Source organism: Rhipicephalus sanguineus, chromosome 11 (assembly GCF_013339695.2).
Source record: "Rhipicephalus sanguineus isolate Rsan-2018 chromosome 11, BIME_Rsan_1.4, whole genome shotgun sequence".
Lineage (NCBI taxonomy): Eukaryota > Metazoa > Arthropoda > Arachnida > Ixodida > Ixodidae > Rhipicephalus > Rhipicephalus sanguineus.
In genome coordinates this window covers 127,317,863-127,339,792 of record NC_051186.1, presented here as the reverse complement: position 1 = coordinate 127,339,792, position 21,930 = coordinate 127,317,863, and positions in this window count along the sequence as shown.

Sequence of the window (21,930 nt, the reverse complement as noted above, 5' to 3'; positions counted from 1 at the left end):
ATGGTGGTTGTTCTGCAGGCTGCTTGTTTCCCACAAAAGGACTGCTGTTGTCTGCAAACAGGGGGTCAGGAAACAGCACAGGGCATTACAATGATATACAGGAAGACTGTTCTTGACTTTGTGCAGGAGTAGATTTAGAGAGAAGCAAAAGGGAAAAGACTGCTTTGTTTTTCATCTCGATTGCACAGTAAAAATGATGAGAGCTTGCTTCATAAGTGACCAGCCTTTCGTTTAAGCAAAAAAAATTTTGAAGGCATGGTTTAATTGCAATTTTCTAGACAAAAAAGGCCTATATACTGTGTGTAAGTAGTAATGAACACGGCGTGCGGTTATGCATTAGCGAAAGATTTAGATATTTTTCCTCATGTGTAGACTGCCGACAAATAAAAATTCTGAGCATGTACAAAACAAACTACGTTAAAATGACGAAACATTATAAAGAAAGCCCTTATAACAGCAAGCGTAAGTACCCTACCTCCAAAAAGCTCTCGCAGGGGCACTTTGTCGTCGTGCTGGGGCTTCCTCGATGGCTTTCCCCACGTCTGCGGGCAGCTCGTACACGAAGAGTCCTCGTGTAGATTTACGTAGAGTGCCACCGCTGCGCAGTGTTTACAGTTGCCCAGGGCGCCGTAACGGCACGTACAATTGGCGCTGAGAATTTCTCGGGGCGTGATCGACAACTTTGCATGAAAAAAAAAGAAACGACGCAAAAAGAGAAAAAGGGAGAGATGATCATCAGGCATGACACATGCTGGAACAACAACACTCGTATGCATCGCGAGCGGCTGTCAACATGAGCGTGGCAATGCCTGTCTTACGCGAGGTGCAAGTTCACTTATAAGTAGAACAGTATAGATATAAAGGGACGGACGGAGACACACGTCACTGGTTATACGTAGAAAAATAACCCCAAAGAGATTCAACGAAGGCACGTGTCGCTGCTTTATTCTGTTCTCGCTTATCTTTCCCAACCCAGCAAATATTAGGCAAGCTCTTAGTAATAAAACAAGTGACAGCTGATCGAGAAACGTATACGATCGTATTTGTGCGCTTAAGTGGGATAAGATCATTATTTTTCAACTTACTTGTAGTTCAACGTCGTAAGCATGCTTGCTTTGCTGTGACAAGCACTTCGCTGCGATGTTCACTTCTTTAACACCATACACATGGTCGTTGTCGTACAGTGCGCGTCCCTTTTCAAGCGTCGGTGGTCGAAAATGGGCATCGATGTTTTCAATCGCCTTAAAACCGCAATACAAAACCAGCGACATGCTTCAAACAGCACGACAAACACACGCCATGCACGGTAGAAATGGCTCGTTGGCCGCCTCGACGCTACGCGGAATCGACACCATGGCGCTGATGGCTGGGCCGATCGCAGCGCCACCTAACCATTGTCGGTTGCCTATAGGTTGGCGTTGCGCCGAATAGCTACTACGCTCACTCCATATACACGAACAAAGAACCGCTAATCCGGCAACAGATCGGGAAATCGGGCTACGAGAAAGGGAAGGCCTAATGCCCAGCAGAACGCGTAAGTCACTGCTAGGTGAGTTCGAATACGATGATCCAAGGGCTGAACGTTTTTGATCACGGCACGTACCGGTATTCTGTACTGTTGCACAAAAACGCTCCACGAAGAATTTCAGCACGCAGCTCTCGGGCCTGCCACGCACGAACAGCCTGGTAAAAGTCTGCTGGCAACATTTTACTGCGTGCGAACCGCACAATACGCGCTAAGTTTACGCCGGGACTATAAGTCTGCGCAGAAGCGAACCACCGCGGAGAGCACGTCGTGGGGCGTGTGCTGTTTTGTTTGCCCCATACCGGTTTGTTTGCCCCATAAATCTGACGTCACTTCCGCCACACTTTTCGCAATGCATTGAAATACGATAGGGCCTTTCTTTAGTATTTCTTCTTCCATGATGGCGCTTAAGATGGCCGCTCTCCTTAGCTGTCTATTTAGCTGTCTACGGCGAGTATTGGAACACACCCATAGTGATAGCAGAGAGCATCTACCACTTTAGAGAACACAAACTGTACCTCTGGCTGTAGTACGGAAATGAGGGTAGCGGCAACGTACTAAACTGCAATAGAGCGAGGCGAGATGACGCTGCAAGTACTATCATCATCATTAGACAAGCGCATTTTTGCTGTTGGTTCGCCCTCGTCGTGCTACTGCGCTTTTTGCTACCTCTGGTATTTTGTTCTTTGTCGTCGCTAAAACGCGGTTCACGTGCGTAATAGTTATCGCCAGGTGACCAAACTGGCCTCGACTGGCAAAAAAAAAACGCCAATAATGTAAGGTTTGAGTGCCCAAGCTGGTACAAGCAGTGTATACAGTCAGATCCAAGCAAAACAGGTCACTCAAACACGTCGAAAGCTTTCAACCCGTACGTGTGCAATGAGTCTGAAAGCAGACAAATATGTGGACGTAACTGAACATCGAGATCGCTGAACGAGCATTGCTCTCATTGTGCTGCGGCGTCCGAGTTTAATAGCGTAGCTTTAGAACAGGGTTCTTATCCTGCCGTTAGCTATGCGGCGCTTGCCAGGTTGTGCTGATCTTGGTGTGAGTGCATGGCGTGGAATCGGAAACGAAACGTGCTCTACGCCGATAAATAGTTGGCGCAGTGAGAGCAATGTAGTCTTGCTAAATTTGTTACGTAAACAATCGCGGATGCGTACAGTTCTGCATCTTTCTCGCTCTGCAATGTCACCTTGAATGCGTTACAAGTATGCAATATGGCGTTGTGTCGACAGGGTAGGCACGAATTTTTCATTCTCGGTAGTGAGCCCATACCATAGGTATCACGTATTCAGGTAATACGTGGAAGGTCGATTCCACGAAAGATCAAAAAAGTGTGTATATTTGATGTTTCCGATTTTCCTGATAATTTTGTATGTTGTGCACATATGACTGCACAGCACGAAATCGCAGTTCGCTTTCAAATAAAAATTTTTTTCATAACAGGAAAATTCGACAAGTGTTGCCGGTTGACGACGACCAGTTTACGAAGAGTGCGTTTTCGTAAATTCGCGATCATGCTGGCAGCTACTGAAGCTATATATTACAAATATCTTTCTTTTTGGCGGAAGTAGAAGTAAAGAGGAAATAGCTCTTATGATTTCATGGAATTCTGAGCAAATTATGTATTTTTAAAAATTCATGAAAAACGCTGCGTTTTTGAAAATCAGTCAAATTTGGGACGCTATGGCTACTTCTTTAAACATCTTAGCTTGTTCATATTTGCAGCATGAATACGCCTCTATGTGAATAATGAACCTCTGCATTTGTATTTTTCTAATAATTTTCAAAGTAGTAAATTTTCATGCTCGAAACACCAAAAAGAGAACAGTGCTCCTCGATTCAAAAATCTATAATAAAAAAAACCCAATCTCAATTTTGTTCAAAGTCACCCAAAATGTTCTCAAAGGACTGCAGAATGATATTATGAAAAAACATGTTGCATCATTTTTATTAGGACAAAAGCAGAAAATGTCAAACATTGTGTTTCCAGAGCGTGGTGGCTACTGCGTGAAGGACATCTCTAGTAACAAGAAAATACAGTAACACGTCTTTTTTCTTCTCTGAGCTTCGCTAAACAGCAGTAATGATCTATTGTCGGAAAGTCGGAACTGTTTTGTAAAGAAAAAAAGATCGTTCCAAATAAATGCATTTGCGACACCACTTATATTCCTCGTCGACGGGCAGCACGGACATTTTCATTCCTCTGGATAATTTTTTTTAAGTAAATGCGCTTACCTATATAAAAGCAACGAAGCTAAACGCGAAATCTGTGTAGCTGAGTCGATCATGCATTGTAAGAATGTGAGAAATCGCAAATAGCGACAGTGGTGAACGGCGAGTACCGCAGTGCAACCTCAGCCACACATTGTTTGCCAGGCTTTGTCGCTCTGCACGAGAAAATGCTGGAGTGTCGATTGCGTTGGTTACACGATACATTTTTCACCGCTCGTCGCTCTCCCGCCCGGTCTCTGGATCCGCACCGTGCGGATCGTGTGGCGGATCGAGTGGCCCGCGCTAAAAGCACTCGTGTAAACGGAGTAGCATGCGTTAGGCGGACAGGTGCAAAGGGCGGCGCGATAGACGCCCGCCTCAGCAGACGACAGCAACGAGCACGGCTGTGCCAGTCAGCCAAACACCACCTGATATAGAAGTTAAGCATCCAAATTGTGCTTCACCTTGACGCGGTCACTGTCCTACGCTCTGAAGGTGGCTACGGGTAGGCGTTATAGCCATGACCGAGATTTTGTACGGACTGCCTCATGGTGCACAAAAAGAAAATTCCGCTGCAGCGGAATTTTCGTTATGTAGAAGATATCGTATCGAGCCTCTTTTGCGGAGGGTCATGAAGTAGGATGCGCGCTCAATTCAAGAGGGAGACCAGATCTGCCAGCACTGCTTCAAGACATACAAGGAGATGCAAAACAAAGCAGATGCAATGCAAACAAAACGTGTTTTGTCCGTGGCCAAAGCTGCTGCCACCAATCTTCACGTAATCGATTCTTTTTAAACTCTGCATTGATCACATAAGGTTTGACAACGTACACATTTGGGCCAACAAAAACCACATGTCTTGGCGACCGCTCTCCAGAAATTCATTTCCATTCATGAAGAGACCTTGGCTTTTATACCAATCTCTCAATTCTGGCGCACCACATCATCATAAGAGACGCATGGAGGGAATGCGTTCTTTAGCACTCAAGATATGAATTATACTCAACTGAAATAGATGAAAGAAAAGGAGGCTACAACTGAAAGTGCCTACTGTGGACTGAGGGATGTCTAACACTGGCGTGAAGTCGCAAACCACGCAAATGCATTTAATTGGAACGATCTTTTTTTCTTTACAAAACAGTTCCCACTTTCCGACAATAGATCATTACTGTTGTTTAGCGAAGCTCAGAGAAGAAAAAAGACGTGTTACTGTATTTTCTTGTTACTAGAGATGTCCTTCACGCAGTAGCCACAACGCTCTGGAAACACAATGTTTGACATTTTCTGCTTTTGTGCTAATAAAAATGATGCACCATGTTTTTTCATAATATCATTCTGCAGTCCTTTGAGAACATTTTGGGGGACTTTGAGCAAAATTGAGATTGGATTTTTTTTATTATAGATCTTTGAATCGAGGAGCACTGTTCTATTTTTGGTGTTTCGAGCATGAAAATTTACTACTTTGAAAATTATTAGAGAAATACAAATGCAGAGCTTCATTATTCACATAAAGGCCTATTCATACTGCAAATATGAACAAGCTGAGATGTTCACAGAAGTAGCCATAGCGTCCCACATTTGACTGATTTTCAAAAACGCAGAGTTTTTCGTGAATGTTTAAAAATACATAATTTGCTCAGACTTCTATGAAATCATACCAGCTATTTCCTCTTTACTTCTACTTCCGTCAAAAAGAAAGATATTCGTAATATATAGCTTCAGTAGCTGCCAGCATGATTGCCAATTTACGAAAACGCACTCTTCGTAAAATGGTCGTCGTCAACCGGCGACACTTGTCGAATTTTCCTGTGATGAAAAAAAATTTTTAATTTAAAACGAACTGCGATTTCGTGCTGTGCAGTCATATGTGCACAACATACAAAATTATCAGGAAAATCGGAAACATCAAATATACACCGTTTTTCGATCTTTCGTGGAATCGACCGGAAGAAAATATTTCAGGCTCATTTTGTTCCTCGTTATAGTTCAGTTACACAGTCTCTACAGCTATAATTTCTTGGCGCTAATAGTAATCGGACTGCTGAGTATGCAGCGTAGTTGAATGCTAAAGAAACAGATATAAGGCGAGTGCTTACAGATTCCGAAGCACAATTCTAAGAAAATAAGCTTTAGGCATGCAGTGAACATTTTTGTTGGTGTTCGCACAGAACACTAAACAACTGCTCAGCCATAAGCACAATTTCTGTATCACATAGACATGTCGATAGAACTTGAGCGCTCTATTGCAAGCACACTCACGAAATCAACTGGTAGATCATGATGTGGACCTGTGCCAATGCTGGATAAATAAACGTCACATATATATATATATATATATATATATATATATATATATATATATATATATATATATATATATATATATATATATATATATAATCAAGTATGTATTCTCCCTGCTACTTTAAGAAGCTCCGGCTTGAAATACTGCCAGACGCGCTCCTTTCTTCTATAGCTAAAGTGGTTGCTTGGGCGTGTTGGTATGTTACCGGCCCATTGCGCGTGTAGTTACTGCGTAGCGCAAACCGCGCCAAAATGTCTGGGAACATTCCAGATTATTTTAGGATCTGTTGGGCTGAAGCGCGCAATCGCGAACGGCTGAGTTTATTCTCGAACTAACGTAGCCACCAGCGATAAGGCTCGAATGCTCGATGCCGCAGGTATAAATGACGACGTGTCTTGCCACCGAGCAGTTTATCGACGGCCAACGCTCTGTTCGCCGATATCAGTGTGCAGTGTGTATTGCTGTAGTTTGACTTTTCGTTTCCCGGCCACAAGTTCGGCCAAATAAAAAGTATCATCTTGGACACGCCCACAGCTGCCTTCGTCGACGTCACGACCCCGTGACAATATGTAAAAACTTGTAGTGTGGCTGTGGATAGGTCAAGTTCATGTATGTTTTAAATTACCTCTTCGATTTCTTAGGTTTTTTTTCGTGACAGTAGTTCACAGACTTTCAGTTCATAGTGTGACATGTTAATTTAATGAAACAGCACAACTAGATGTGCTAAAATAAATTTGGGACGTTGCTCTGCTTTATGAAAAAAAAAAAAACACTACCATATTAAATGAACACAATCTCACTCATCACGAGAACGTAAACGTGCTTGGTGACGCTGTACTGCAAGAAGTGCTCCTCACATTAAAATTTGTATATTAGCTGTAAATAATTTGAAGGAGCCCATTGAACATATGTACAAAGGCTAATGTAATTGAGCACAGTCTTGTAAACCTTTGCCGTATCCTTTTGTAAACTTCTACGATCTAAACACAATTAAGGCCAGGGCTGGGCAAAGATACTTTGAAATTGTATCGTGATACGATACAAGATACTGATGCAAGAAGTATTGGAGATAGAGATACAAGATACTGGCGCAGAAATTGTATCCGATACGATACTTGGCAATTGTATCTTAAGATACTTCGATACATTCTCAAATTTGTTATTATAGATCCATATAATGTAGCAGCAAACACCTATGCACGAAAATGTCTGCTTCAAAATTTCTTAACTGCGACCTATTTTGTTTGATTTGAATGAAATGCCTCTCTGTATCTCAAAAGTTTTGCCCTTCTTGCTCAAAGTACATTAGTTTCCTTCCAAAATAACTTATTGGGGTTTGTTTTAGCTTCACAGGACAACTCGTGTACACTTCGCTGACAGCGGTACTTGCTTTGCACAGCTTGCCGACGATCTAGCAGGTTGCCATATAATCACAATAACTTCAATAGGAAGCCTTCTCACGACGGCGCAAATACTGGTGTGGACTTTTACCTTGTCCGTAAAAGACAGCTTGCATAATACCGTATATCCGGACAGGTGTACAGCGGCAACAACGCTGGTAGCGACATTATTATTTTTTTTTTTTTGGGGGGGGGGGGGGGGGGGGCTTGGTGTATACTAAGGGTTTGATCTAATTCACTAGCGGCCCGGCCCGCACACATGACCGTCTTCGTCTCATTTGTTTTTATTTTCTAAATAAGTATGTTCGTGAGCTGCACATACATCATATGACTGGTCTCCAGCATTCCTTTCGTGAGGAACATGTGGTCACTATGTGCTAAAACATAACCTTGGAACAAAAACTCTATATTTCAGAATCCGCGTCGAGATATCAGTTATTCTGTACATCGCTATCGATGTTTCTCGAATTCTGACTTTAAATCCCCTTCAGAAATTACCTATATATGAGATATGGGAAAGGCTTCCTTTCAAAAGTCATTTTGTTCAAACTCTCTCCCACCAACTTCACTTCCCCGGCCCTTGCAACCAGGGGCGTAGCCGGGGGGGGGGGGCACACCGGGCCCATGTTCCCCCCCCCCCCCCGAATTTTTTTTGCCTTGACATAGAGAGCTCAAAATGACACTCGATCACATATGCCTGCCCTACCCCCACCTCAGATCAAGGAGGTGCCCCCCCCCCGAAAAAAATTTCTGGCTACGCCCCTGCTTGCAACTAAATTTCGCGACTGCGGCCCGCTGGCTACAAGCTCAGTTTGAGAGCCCTGGTGTATACGAAGATGACGTAAAACTGCAATGAATTGTCATACTATTCCACTTATGTGCTGGCGTAAATGATTCTTTGTTGATATACTCACTAACGTGCAATCTTTTTAGCAATTATTCTTCAACGAGAGAACATGTGTAACACAGAAACGTCTCAGACGTATAGTTCCATAAAGCGTCGCAGGACGCCGCCGCTATTCGCGTTATTGCCACTTATAGCTCCCATTACGTGGCGATTAGTAATGCAAAAAATATTTAAGAAAGCCTGAAACAGGAAAGCAAACATAAGTAAAATAGAGAGGTGGTTGTGTATCAAACATTCACATTGAATGAGTACAGAAACACAATACAGATGGCACCCTGAATAGCTATGAGCAAGAAGTATTGTCAACTTACCTGTTGAGACAATAGAAAATTCGGTGCCTATGGAAACTTGGCCTGAAACGGCTCGTTGGGACGCTCATGAGCAAAACAGAGCATTCAGTAAAATAAAGTTTCTCGAATACCCTTCCTAACACCTTTAAGATGGCTCCAAATAAGTTCCATTATTATAATGCAAACTCAATTTCGCTATTTTCCTAAGCGGTAAGCAGAATGTTTTGTACTGCTTACTCAAAATATGCCCACATAATTATACATTTGTTCTCAAAATGGCCTTGGCAACGTGTAAATGTATAAACAGTAGTAGAAATAAAGTAGACGGGAGAATAAAGCAGAGATCGATCTTATTTTGGGAGCGCGTTACAAAAGACATACTGCAGTGACCAGACCGGAAAAACAGTGCAGAGACTTAGGTAATGTAAGGGATGCAAAATGACAGCTAAGAAAACACTGGTGATAAATCAAATTATGATTTCATAAATTATTTGAATACATGTAGCAAGAAGTGAAAAATACGGTACGCCAAGATATTTTCTGTTAAGCGCTTGCTCTTTTAGATCCAGCATCAGTCCCTGTGGTGCTAACGTCGTTAGATTCTTATTTGCATATAAGTTAATTCATGGCATGCAAATCAAATTTACATCCACGAGATCCTTCAAATCGCTGATATGTGAAATCGACGCGACGCCGCAAGGGAACCCCATTCTTGCACGCATCACATTTCGTTACGGAGCAAGACGCAAGACGCAACAGAATCTTCAATAACGACATTGTAGTAACATCAGAATTTGTGCGATAGACGCACCGCAGTACAGTGGCTAAGAGCAAGTGTCGCGGCATTGACGCAACTAAAAAGGAAAGAAATCGAGCAAACAAAAGGTACGTGGGCTGGGCGTAGACGTCCGCGCGCTTGTCTTCCTCATCTTCTGCCCTCACTGGGGTACTCTGGCGGAAAAATAAAATTGCGTCACTGGCCTAAGACTTATTCAGATGGCTTAGTGGCACCAGTACCAGCTTGAGAAGCGGAGCTTGGCCAGCGATTATTGTTTCGCACGGTTGTGTTGCGATAGAAGTATCTTGTATCTTAAGATACCCGATACATTATCGAATGTATCGGAAATACAGATACAGATACTCGTCTTTCGAGAAGTATCGCGGTACAGATACAAGGTACCCATAGAGTATCTAAGATGGTATCTAAGATACATGTATCTTCGATACTGCCCAGCACTGATTTTTAAGGCAAAAGAGTTTTGAGCGTAGTTTGTAAACTGTCTCATAAGGCACAACTAAATGTTGCATTTATGTTGCGCGGCGGCTGCATTTTCGATGGAGGCGAAAATGTTTGAGACCCGTGTACTTAGATTTAGGTGCACGTTAAAGAACCCCAGGTCGTCGAAATTTCCGGAGTCCTCCACTACGGCGTCCCTCATAATCATATCGTGGTTTTGAGACGTTAAGCCCCAGATATTATTAAATGTTCGAAAGACTTTAATTCCCCTCACTGCCGTGATGTTCGTTTTGTAATGTAATTTATAATTAAAAAAAACTGACCCTACGTTTCGAGACCCGTTCGGTCTTTTAGTTTGTTTAAATTAAGAAGACTAATGACTAAACGTGGCTGGAGAGTACTTTTATTCTTATAATCTTGCCCCGCCAGACAGACTTCTGTCGAATATGTTTGCCTTTAAATTGATAATTTCTTATGATTCACATGCAAACCATGATATGATTATGCGTCATACAGTAGTGGGCAACTTTAGATTGATTCTAATTGCCTGGAGTTAAACAAACGCAGTTGTAGCCTTGAATAAGACGAGAGTGCTTGTCGAAACATTTGCTCCAGTGACACCTCATGTTCACAAATTTTTCGTCTCTTCAAGCTTTCGTCTTTCCCTGTACTTCAGACGCAAATCTAAGCACACGAGTGTCCTTGCATTTCGCCCCCATTGAAATGTGACCACCGTGGCTGGGAATAAAACCTGCGTCGTTGAGCTCAGCAGTGCCACGTGATGTAACTCATGCACGGAGCTATGTTCAATTTAAACGCTATTGCGGTGTACATTGCATGACACAGTAGACAGCTAATGCTTGTGGACGATTGTAAGCACCTCTCCATGAGATGCCTGGTAAACCATTCTCAAATACAGCATTGCAAGCGTGAGGTTCAAGGTGACCTGTTGTAGCAGACGTTCACACGTTTCACCGCACTTGATTGGGCTTGATTGGGCTTGATTGGGCTGGTTGGTGCTGCATGGTACACGAAGAATAAAAAAACAGCGCTAAACACGGGACGAGAAGAGGACACATAGACGGCGCTGAACTAACCTAACTAAACCAGTTCAGCGCCGTGTATGTGTCCTCTTCTCGTCCCGTGTATAGCGCTGTTTTTTATTCTTCGTCTATCACCGCACTTGCAGAGTGGACATTCGGGGGTAGTCATCCTGTCGTTTCCTGGCAATCCTGGAAAAAACAAGTAATGACATCACCACATATGGATAAGCATAATCAATGAATATGAAATTTTGCAAAAAAAAATTTGCAAAAAAAAGCTTAAACACGACAGTAATCAATTACTTAATTAAACTTGAACAATGGCTGGACTCTCACAGATTAACTCTAAATGTTAAGAAGACAAAATATAATATATTTAGACCACTCAACAAAAAAGTGATCTACAATAAACAATTACTTAATTAAACTTGAACAATGGCTGGACTCTCACAGATTAACTCTAAATGTTAAGAAGACAAAATATAATATAATTAAACCACTCAACAAAAAAAGTGACTCTGAACTCGCCCTTAATTTTCAAGGAACGGTCCTTCAGCGTGTTTCATCAGAAAAGTTTCTAGGTGTTTGGTTCGAAGATACAATGTCTTGGAACACGCATGTCAACAAGCTAACGGTTGAATTGGGCAAAGTAGTGGGATGTCTCTACAAACTTAGAGAAGTAGTCCCTTTAAGTTTAAAAAGTGCTATATAATGTGCAAATTTTTATTCACATCTTTCATATTGTAGCTTAGTCTGGGGTACAACAACTACTACTAACTATAATAAACTAGAACAGCTGCAAAAGAAGGTGTTAAGAATATTTGAGAATTTCAGTGGACACCCGAGCCTACTACCCACTGCTCCCCTCTTCATTAAACATAATATGCTAAAAGCTTCCAAGCTTCACCACTATAAACTGTCTCTTTATATGTATAAAAACAAGCTTCCAAAAGACGAAGAACACACCCGTCATGACTACAGCATACGTAACAGGAAAATACTAGGGGTGTGCGAATATCAAATTTTTCGAATACGAATCGAATACGAATATCCACCTTCGAATATCGAATCGAATATCGAATATCAAAGGTAAAATGCCTCCACAGTAACAATATTTTATTTACATGTAGCTATATGAAAAAAAAAAAAACGTTAACAGCCTAAATGGCCACACAACATACACTGCTATCTCGAGAACACAATGTCCAGGCTAGCACAATGCACATCACAACACAAGCAAATATCACGGCACAATGAAAGTAATGAATAGATGTTATCATGAAGAAATATGAGTTGCTCCACATGATCAGGCAGCAGGCGCTCCCTTCTAACAGAGACACGCCACCCCCCCCCCTGCCACTGAAAAGGCACGCTCGCTTGGAAAAGAAGTGGCTGGTATAGGGAGGTACATGGGGCAAAGTTTTGCCAGACTGGGGTATCTGAAGGTGCCTACAGTCCGCCACCAGTCAAATGGGTCACTGTCTTTCTTCAGAAGTGGTCCCGCATAGTGAACGAGTGGTAGTGCGGCACGTTACGGCCACATAATATTGAAAATGTACGGTTACATGATCGCCAACAGCGCTGCACGTCGGAGATCCACCAGCAATAAATCATACTTATTGGGGCGTTCGTCGCAGGCAGATATCGTGCTTCCGTGTACTTACGATATTTATTGCTCCTCTCGGCAACGTTTTTAGCTATACGAACGCAGCAGAAATGTGGAAGACGAGTTATTTTATGCATGATAATCGAATCGCATATTCGAATTTTTCGAATATTCGAAGTTATCGAATATTCGAAACTATTCGAATACACGATTTTCGAATCGAATACGAATATTTCGATTGTAATATTCGACGAATATTCGAAACTTTCGAATATTCGCACACCTCTAGAAAATACCAATACCACATACTCGCACAAACTACGGTAGAGCCAGACTTGAATATTGCATACCAGCACTTTAAAACTGCTTAAAAACCCATATTAATTTTAGTGCCCCATTCCGTGTGTTCAAATCAAATGTGCGTGATTATTTATGAAGCCATAAATATTTTTCTTTGCTCAAAACTAAATATTTCATGTTCTGTGCGTCATACAGAAAGAGTGTTCTGATGTTAAATGCATATATAGTGAATTTTATATTTTCTTTGTATTATGCTGTTTGTTTTGCTTACAAGTGTACATCTGTGTGAAATCCACTGCATGTGCTGCCCTCTATAGGCCCCCAGGTCCTGTCAAGCTGTTTTTGCACAGCTTTTTGCCTGAGGGGACCCCCAACAAGTGTGTTGGAAGTAAAGTGGATTATGATATAAACATAGTGGACAAATAAACAGCGGTTTGTTATACATATATGTAAACGTACCTTATAATGCATGTTGTATCACTCGGGCTAGCTTCTTTACAAGGCATGTCATGTAACAGGTGCCTTGCCCATTGCACACAGCTGGGTCCTTGTCAGGCCAGGAGGCTATGGCAGAAAAAAAAACAAGAACAAAAATGTTTCTGAATATAGTGACGGTGTTAAGTACACTCATAGTTATGTGAATCTTTTGTTGCACTAAATGTGTAGCAAAAATAACCTAAACTGACAACAGGAGAAGTGAGATCTCTAAACCTGGCTTCTCAAATGGGACTGCGGCAAACTATGACTCGCATGTTTTTTGCACTGATATACGGTCTAGTTACGAAGATACATGAGAGGCGTTAATGATGCAGTTGCCTTTCTTTATTGCAGCGGCCTAGTTAATGTAAACCGAACGATAAACTCAGCAACTCTCTCCCACGTGAAGCCACGCCGAAGGAACGCACGTTTTCTCATCGACAGAGCATCACGCTGAAAAATTGAATATTGTAGTGCGTCGCCTCCGTGTGACACCCACACAAAGCCATTGGTAAAAAATAACTGAAGCATTGGGTTTTTACTCGTCGGTCCGTATATTCTCGGGCTTCAAACGAGTGTCAGCCGGTGAAAGCTTCAACGATTCCTTCGTTCCCCTGAAGTTAGCTGAATGCACTTCGCGAAAGCATTTTAACGGGTCAAAACAAACAGAACGAAAGCGAGTGTGTCGGCCGGCAGTGGCTCGAAACATTTACAGCAAAACGAAACAGCGCGAGACCCATCCGAATGCACCGCGAACCATTACCTGCCGTTGCGCCGCATCTGCCGCCGTATATTTTGAAATGAAGATAACGATACTGATAGGCTGCTGACAACTACGAGTCAGCTGGAGCAAAAACTATTACAAAAGATTGATGACGCGGTACCTGGCAAGGCAAGGCGACATCGTATAAACAGCAATTTGTTTTATTGAAATGTAACAGTAAGCAAACAAATAAACTCCGTTATTTCAAGAATATTTTGATTTCAAGTCTGGTCCCGTCGAGGGCGCCCCTACGTAAAAAGCGCAATAGCGCGAATGGCGGCGCCCATGCGACCCTGACGCAGAGATTAGTAGATCCACTCCCGGTGGTTCAAGCCGGAACTCGCCACGCTTGATTTTTTCGCCCTCTGCGGCGATCGCTGAAACTTGAGACATTCCGGGGCCTGGTGGTAGTGTACTAGAATATGGGGTAGTGTGTTCAGGGAGGAGCCAAGGCTGCCGCAGTTGATATCGAAAGCCGTGACATGGCGCCACCACAGCATGGGCTGTCACATCACGCATCGCTCCCGATGCGCTTCGGTGCTTCGATACGTCGCGCTTAATAATCATGTTTTTAATTGCATACTCGTCAGCGACAAGCGTTCTGAATAGGTGTGGTCGGATATGCATACCAAACAAAACAAACTGCAATAAAGCTGCTACGCACTGTTCGAATGAAAAAGCCGGGACAAGAATATATATGACCACGAAGCAAAGCTGGGGAAACAAAACTCCATGCAGCTTCTTTACAACTCGGTCGATGAACGACAAAAAAGAAAAAGAAAGGAGATCGATGGATCAAAGGAGGATCTATGAACGCTAAACGTCCTTCATAAAATACTGCTATAATGAGTCGTAGCCTGCACCCTGCGACAGCTTCGACTTTGTTCGTTACGCGCCCGGCAACGTTTCGTCGATAGTTGCCTCATGCAAAAGTAATTGTGTGGCTTAGGTGCCAAAACTGCCTTGACTGTGAGGCATGCCGTAGTGGAAGATTCGGGAATAATTGTGACCACGTTGGGTCATTTAACGTGCACCTAAATCTAATAACACGGGTGTTTTTGCATTCCGCGCCCGCCGAAATGCGGCCGCCGTGACCTGGATTTTGCATTGTACTGTCGATATGAAGGTTATCGCGCGAGCGTCGACCGGCCTAGCATACCAGGGACCTAGCGGCACGTTTCGGAATAGTGAAAATCAAGATTATGCATTCGTCTCTCCCTCGTTGGCTGTTCCATGCTACAACAATTGCCCCCGCGACGAACTTGAGGACAACAGCTTGAGGACCAGCAAAGAGAGTGAGTGAAGCTTGCCTGATACTTCCCTCTCCTCGAAAGAGGATTCTGGGACGTGGCGCTGTTGTAGTTCTCGGTCGACCCTTGCGCGATCACCTTCAAATCGCGCTCGACTGTACAGTCAAAGCAAACATCACAGGGCACGATAACCGGATTGTAGGATCAAACTGTTTATTTACAGATGTGTGCGAATACTGCAAAGAGCAGAAACACTGATCGAATTCGTCGTCATTCCGAAGAGTTATTAGTTCATAATAAATTGGTCGCTGTGGCACCTTTATGAACACCGACTGATTTTTGCGTGCAGCTTTTTTTTTTTTCGGTTTGCCTCTCAAAACTGGTTGACACTCTTGGCAAAAAAATGAAGTCGTGTCAGCACATAGAACTTTACCACTGCCGCCGTCAGTAGGTCTGCGTGCTGGCAGTGGTACAGTCAAAGTGTTTTTTTGCAAGCAGCATCACATCAACGACGCTGTTGCTGCACAGCTCTTCCTTGCTGAAAAAGGCAGTAAATATACCCTCTAGTTTCTTGACTGCATAAAATAGGGCATGAGAAGGGTAGAGAAGCTCAGCTGTGTCACAAATCCCGGTGAACTCACAATTTTGTGCCGGTTGTGGTGAGCAAAAGAAGGTTCCTACACGTTGTGCAGTCGTTTCGTTTTAGGAACTTTTCTGCCACATAACCGGCCATATAATATACGAGCCGATCATCACTTTTCTGCTCCACGTATTCTTTATGATAAGATGAAATCCTCTGGAGTATGCGGTATGCCAAGTGCAGGTTCTCTGTTTCAACAGCATTGTCCAAATCGTTAACTTTGGCTTCTCGGGTGGAGCCATGACAAGGTTCAAGAAGAGAACTCATTTTTACCCCAAGCTCTGCATTGCCCGAGCTGACTGCTTTTGCGAGGTTGTAAAATGACAAGCAGTTTGCAACGATCAAAAATGGCGTTGGTGTGGGATGATCGTTTGATCCCCATGGTTGTCTCACTATCACGAAAAAGATTTCTAGCGAATGCTAATTGATCCTGGCCGTCATCAGATATTTGAAATTGTGCTGCTTTAGATGATGCGGTAGAGCTAACGTGCTTGAAATTGTGACCCTAAGTCCATCGGCTGTCGAGGCACTCGGGAATCCGCCAACTCCATCTGTATGGCGTTCCCGGCAGGACATGAAGTACAGGAAATCCTTGAGGACGAGATTACCATGAAGTCAAGGAAATCCGGCCAGGCTCCAGAAGCGCGCAGACGCACGCTTCTGGAGCCTTGTCGGAGAGCTGTAGCCGGGAATGTAGAAGTCACAATCTTGATCATGCCCCGCCACGGTGGTCTAAAGGTTACGGCGCTCGGCTGCTGACCCGAAGGTGGCGAGATCGAATCGCGGCCGCGGCGGCAGAATTTTAGATGAAGGCGAAAATGTTTGAGGCCCGTGTACTTACATTTAGGTGCACATTAAAGAACGCCAGGATGGTCGAAATTTCCGGAGCCTTCCACTACGGCGTCTCTCATAATCGTATCGTGGTTTTGGGACGTTAAACCCCAGATATTATTATTATCTTGATCAGACGGTTGATTCTTCTGAAATAGCGCAAAAACCATAAGTGCTCAAAGCACCAATTTTCAACAATGATAGAAGGGATATAAAACGCCAACACAAACGGGATAAAATACCCTCTTGGTGCACGAGGACAGTCGCTTTGCTAAGGTAGCAATAAGTTGTTGACCCAAGGTAGCCTCTTGCCGAGCACTTTATTCTTGTTCACCAGTAATGTAAAGAAATCAAGATTTTCGCACCAAATTATTTTATAAGCTTACCTGAAGAATTGTACCGTTGCTTCAATTTCGCCCCAAGATGCCTCCAGGCTGCCTCGATAAAACAGAAGGCCATTCATCACGCGGTCTCCAAACAGCCGAAAGGGGATGAACACCATCATTTTCTCGAAACTGTTTGGCTGTAGGTGCACAGACGCGAGGTCAGGCATTGCCTTGAGGGTGACATTGGTGGAGTCTACTTTGAATGCCTGTCTTACAGGCTGGATGGAAACCTGGAACAGTTGCAATAATAATGTGAAACAGGCGTTTAATAATAATAATAATAATAATAATAATAATAATAATAATAATAATAATAATAATAATAATAATAATAATAATAATAATAATAATAATAATAATAATAATAATAATAATAATAATAATAAGGGTTTACGTCCACCAAGACAAAGTCGATGGACGGGGCGAGAATAAAAACGACAATCCGCTTGACTACGTTTTACAACACAAAGACTGATAGGTACACATCTTACAGATTTTTTTCCCATTTCATTATGCATCACAATCCATAGAAATCACCATAACGTGTAAGAAAGCCTCACTTTTTTTGGAGCAAAGCTACCAGCACGTACCATGCCATTCGGAGTATTCAAAGGATGCTTCAGCAGGGTGTTCCTCACACATTTGAGCTAATGAGGAAAGTCCGACAAAAAGTACAGCTGGCGGGATGAATCGACGGGATGCTCAAGGCTGCAAGTGAGCTTCCTTGATTTTGCACCAATTCCTAAAATTTTCCACAATCGGCGATTTCATGAAGCGCCATCATATATAATAAAATCGACTATGAGGTCCTTCGATTCAGCGAGGATAGTCGCTTCGATGAGCACTTTAGCGAGAATCTGCGCTTTTACATTCCCGCCAGTGGCAAATGTACCAATATCTGTGTGCACGTTCTGGTGAATGGCACAAACATTATGACCATACCATGGTCGCAGGGCACGTTCTGTCCTTCACCACTGAACGGGCCCATGTTTACAAATACTTCAGTTTACCCGGAGGTGGTCATATTCAAATATTCAGACAACCTGATTTCACCTACAAAAAGGCCACCTCGTTTTTGAAAGCTACTGATGTGCCTTTTTTTTCTTCTTTAGTTGTCATAGGACTTTGTGGATGAAGCCAAACCCACTTTTAGATAGTCAGAGATAGTGCTTCAAAGTGCTCTTGCTGGGAAGTGAAATAATATTATGCTTCCGAATATGTTCATATAGCTTGACACTTTTCATTTTCATTAAAATACAGTCTAATATCTAGTTCTTTGAAAAGGCGTTTCCCTTCGAACTTTTCTTTTTTGCCGCCGAAAAGCACAGTCTCACTGGTGATGCAGAACTATCGGTAAATTGACTATCAATAGCATCGATAGTTTTTTTGAAACTATCGGTAGTGTCGATAGCTATCGATAGCTTCACGATTGTTTAAGATCATTCTGTTAAGATTACGCGCCGGACGCGAATAGTCAAGTTTATTCGAGAGCTTACGCGAGCACCAGCGATAACGCTGGAAGGTTCGATGACTGATGTATAAAGGATGAAGCGTTCCACCGATGATCAGATTACTCGACGGCCGACGACTGTTCTCGCTGCTATCAGTGCGCAGCGTGTTTCGCTTGAATTTGGAGTTTTGATTTTTGGGCACAAGTTCGCCCAAATATAGAGCTCCGTATTTCCCAGTCTTGCTGCAGCATTTTACACCGTCATAACCAAGTGACACTGCTATCGATAGTGGTGTGAATAATGACGCTGTTTCTGGCCGGCCAAATTGCCAAAATGTTTGCGATAGCCTACTGTCAGCTTCGCTTAATTTATGAGCAGTTTTTGGCGAAAGAAATAAATTATTTCCGCAGTGAAAATGGCAGGATATGTCCACCAATAAAGCCACATCCAAAAGCAACCAGTCACACCTTAAAATTAAAGAACCTAGTTCACGATATTTTTTTATTTTGAAATCATGAAATGCAATATAAATTTGAAGCCGCGCAGTTCCACCACATGCAGCGCCTTCCTATCCGCTACAGCAGAACAGTTTGACTTTATGATCATGTGTCAGCAAAGCACTCTGGTGAAGGACACAAGCATGTCAACTTTCTTGTCCTTCAGCCTGCTCCTCCGGCTCCACTATGTACCACGCGCGCGGGGAACCAAGTTTATTCTGCAATGAGTTCGTGCTGTTGATTTTACACTATCGATAGTGCCATCGAATTTTAGATGCGAAGTATCTTAAGGCGAAGCTCAATCCGGTGGTGGTGTGCGGCGTGACCGCCCTTACTGCGCATGCGCATACCCTCTCCACACACCTCCTCTCCGTTCACCCTCTGCCATACCCCTCTCCCCTCCCCCTTTCCACTCTTCCTCTGAAACGCAGGCTAGACATGCCGAAATTCTCTCCTGCGCAACGCCGCGATGAGCTCGAGCGCATGCGCGTCCCCTCCCCTTCTCTCTCCTCTCCTACGCTGGCCCCCTCTCGCCCGCCTGTCGACCGCGTTCCCCGCTCGCCCTGTGAGAATTAACGGCCAGGCTAGATGGAAGATACGACGCGCGTAGCGTCCCTCTTCGCGTTACACGACGCGAGGTCGGTAGCATGCCCAATGAACGCCAACGGAACGCGATCGTGCAAGTGCTCCGGCTTCGCATCGCCTCATGGTCCCCTTTAGCGGGAGATGGCGTAATTTTTTTACTATCGATAACGCTATCGATAGTATTTTTGACCATCGATAGTTCGATAGTGACTCAGCTATCGATAGTATCGATAGTACCATCGATAGTTCTGCATCACTATGTCTCGCACATTCTTGTTGCTTAAGGGGCAAAGTACCAATTTGGGCTTCAAGTACTTCATCAGGTTTTGATGCATCTTCAACTTGAATCTCCTTCAACTTGTCATGGACCCTGGCATAGCGGCAAGACATCCTCTTGTTCTTTTTGCACTTGCAAACGCAGTGTCTGGGAAGCACTTGAAATAGGCTTCTTGATGGAACGCCTTAGGCTTGACTGCCTCGTCAGAAGTGTTTTCCTTATGTATCGGCACGAGACGCACGGTCCTCCTGCTAAACAATAGGTACTGTACGTAAAAATACAAAAAAGAGAACTTGATTCACGCACACAAACATCATACGCTGAAGGCGACTCTGGTGCATACCTTCAGATGGTTCTTTCCCTGTGCAGCGCTTACTGTGCTACATGCCATCACTATTGACCACTTGCAACTGGAGGCCTTTCTTAAGGTGGGACACTGGAATTCTTGACTCCGACAAAGCAACTCTGCAAAGGCGGTACGAGTTGGCATTTTTCAAAATGGTCTCCGCTTCCTCGCAGGTGATGCGCGTGCTTCAACTCTGCGCCCTGCTTCAACTCGGCGGCCACAAAGATACGCTGAATAGGCGATGCCTGGCATACCGTCTCGTGAGAAAATCACCGCTCTCTCGGATACAAGATCGTCGTTTTAACGCATTTTAAGCTTGCAGGAAACTCCTTCGTGGTTTGGATTGCGGTCAGAGCTCCAATAAACTGAGGGCATACAAAGCTTGACCAAGTGAGCAAGTAAAGCTGTCTCTGTAGTATTCGCCACCTGAGGTTCGTGGTCAGCAGGAATGTCCATCGACGGAGATGAATCAGCGGCTTCAACGTCAGCACTGCGTGCTGCAATTTTCTTGGAGATGGTAGAATCGACCGCGGAGTTTCTCCACTTTCTTGGGAGTCTTGGATGCGATGCTTTCTGTGATAGATAGCTTGAAGCATTGGAAAGCAACGTCGGCACGGCGTCCAGCGTCAGCTCTGGTCTCCCACGTGGTACGCGAACTACTTCACCGTTTATAACGCGCACGTAGCCTCTGAGAGCACATGACGGCTCGAAGTGCAGCTCACATACTGAGCAGGTGTCGTCGAGGATCCTGTCCTTGCGATGTAAATGTCGCTCCCAAAATTTCCTCCGTGCTTCGTCTTCTGGCACAGCGAAAAGCGACGGCTGTTCGCCTTTTGTCCAGTGATAACCTGTTTTGCACCCAGGTGCAAATCAGTGCCGTTGCCGCCGACGACTCAGCATTGCTTCACTGTCGCATGACCAGCAAAAAAATCACAAGAAAAAATTGGCCGCGTATCTGCGTGCCTTGCTGCAAATCTCGTCGAAAGACGATAGTCTTCTGGCCGCCGTACTACACGAGTCCTGGTCTCATACGCGGCCACCTGTGATGCTGTTCCCAGGGCCACTGCCAGATGGCAGAATCATATCGTCGGCAGAGGGCTTTTTCGTGCATAGCGTCGCAATTTCAGCACAGCCTAAGAAACACTAGGGTCTTAGAATTACGTACATATGTATTTTATTGCGATAGCAATTATAGGGACAGTTTCAACGGGTTTGTGCCGTCGCCGTCATGTCCCTCCCGTATGAAGTCCAAATTGATAAGACCCCCCCCCCCCCGCATCTTATGTTCTACCGCGGGTAAAAACGCACGAGCGGGGGCGACGAACGCAGCCGAAGCAGAGATCAAACGAGCCGGCTCATTTCCGTCGCTTGGACGGTGCATGGGATAACATCACCACGCTCGGGCGGCCTGCCGTCGAAGCAGACTGGAAACGCCCCCGCCCCCTTCTTTAACGACCATGAAAAGACGCGAGGTCGAGGGGGGGGTGGTCGCGCGAGAAGCCACTTTAACATTGAATCCAAGGGCGCGGTCGCGATCGCTGGCGCGCGCGCTATCTCGACAGCCATCACAGCGGGCGGCTCGTATACCGTTCTACGT